The sequence below is a fragment of the Cebus imitator genome, unplaced genomic scaffold (genome assembly GCF_001604975.1).
Source record: "Cebus imitator isolate Cc_AM_T3 unplaced genomic scaffold, Cebus_imitator-1.0 Scaffold1109, whole genome shotgun sequence".
Taxonomy (NCBI): domain Eukaryota; kingdom Metazoa; phylum Chordata; class Mammalia; order Primates; family Cebidae; genus Cebus; species Cebus imitator.
Genome location: NW_016108424.1, coordinates 45,104 through 46,955, shown reverse-complemented (window position 1 = coordinate 46,955; position 1,852 = coordinate 45,104). Strand labels below are relative to the sequence as shown.

Here is a 1,852-nt window from a genome sequence, read left to right as displayed (position 1 = left end):
CAAGCAGAGAACATTTTTTCATTTCTGTGATTTAAATAATCTGTACAGACATGAAACTTAGTGACATTAAGCTTTAGTGTAAAATGAAGAGTGATACGCAATTTTTTTTTACTTTGATAAAACAGCAGGTTTCATAAACTCCTTAAGGATCCAAGCATTTCCTCATCCCATATGCAAAATCGTTCAGAATCCATATTGACCTCAGTTGAAAAACAAAAACAAACACTTACTCTGTATATATCACACTATAAAACCCTGTACTTAAAACTGAGAAGGTATATTTTCAACACGTATGCTTCAGATACAAAGATTTCAGTCTATGTTAAAGAAAACACATTGGCATGGACTCAGAACAAGTTTAATTTGTGATTAAACATCTCATGCAATCATGCAAGACCACTAGCTATAACTAACTGTTACTTCCAAGTCTATACTGGGCAAAACAGAAACAAATTAAAAGCCAGGCCAAACAGAAAAGACATTCAAGGTATCAAGAGCTCTGTAATAGAGCTGAAAAATAATTTTCCAAAAGAAATATTCCCACAGATTAAAAACACATACACATAATATTTACAAAAAAATTTTAATGAAAAATATCTTATAATTACAGTAGTCTATTAAAGCATATGCTTTCTCACACTTATAGAACATCTCTATATATACATGGTATGAAATGTCACTCAGTTATCTATACAATATGTAACATTCTTGCAGAGAAAAGTTCTCTGCCCCGTTATAATCATCTATTTTAAACAATGGATGTAAAAAAAAAAATCTACAATGCTCTGGTATATTAGTAAAGCTTCAAAACAGAAAATTGAGCTCCTTGGTCAGCAAGTAGGCTTCTAAAGTTGGATCTACTCTTGATCTTCTATTTATCAGTTCTGTCACACTTAAGCTTAAAAGTTTAACTGCACCTCCAAAAAACACAGAAATGTACAATTCACAGCAGTTATAAATGAAGAGACAAAAGAGAATACATATGTAAGAACGTTTATGAACGTGCAAAGAAAGGATGAAAGTTGTATTTTTCTTTCCTCTCCCTCTCTCTTGGAATGACGAATGAAAGCGTTTCTAGGTTTGCTGATGTTTTTTCCTTTCCTCCTGTGGCGTTTTCTCTAACTTCTCCTCTTCCCCCTCCCTCTCTAGTGCTCCTGGCTCGGGCTCAGGCGGCCGCACACCGGGTGGGTGTTGAGCGCCGTGAGCCGGGTCCGCGCGGCTGGACAGGTCCCGGCCGGGTGTGCGGCGGCGCGGGCGGCGGGGGCTGCCTCAGCAGAGCCGGGTGCGCCTCCAGCGCCAGCTGCAGGTCCAGGATGTAGTCGATAACGTGCTGCAGGATCTCCACTTTGCTGACTTTCCTGTTGGGCGGGATGGTGGGCACCAGCCTCCGCAGGCGGCTGTAGCAGTCGTTCATATCGCACTGCGGGCACAGCGCCGGCTCGTCGGCCGCCGTCTCAGCTGCCTTGCAGTGCACTGCCGCCGCCGCGGCCGCCACCCCACCCAGCTGTGGCCGTGCTCCGCCAGGCAGCGCAGCGCCAGCTCCCTGCCGCCGCCGCCCCACCCAGGCTGTGGTCGTGCTCCGCCAGCGCAACCCGACGGCGCCTTGCAGCCCGAGGGGCGCACCGGGCTCACCGCCTTCATCGCGCACGCCCTGCGCCCTGCGCGAGCGGATCCGCCAGGGCGAGCGACGGAGGCGGGCGGGCAAGCTCCGGGCCCCGTCCGCGGCCGGCTCCGCTCCTTCTGCCTTCGCGCCCGGCGCGCTCGGGGCACCACGACGCTCCCGAGCCCAACAATTGACCGGAGGGGCGCTCCGGGTTTTGCGAGGGCCTCTCTGCTCGGCGGGCGACGCTCA

At 48.6% G+C, this 1,852-nt stretch overlaps 1 pseudogene; it reads right to left on the bottom strand.

The window, feature by feature from the left end:
* Window positions 1–1,145: 1,145 nt before the first annotated feature.
* On the bottom strand, window positions 1,146–1,641 carry LOC108298822 (annotated as a pseudogene).
* Window positions 1,642–1,852: the final 211 nt, after the last annotated feature.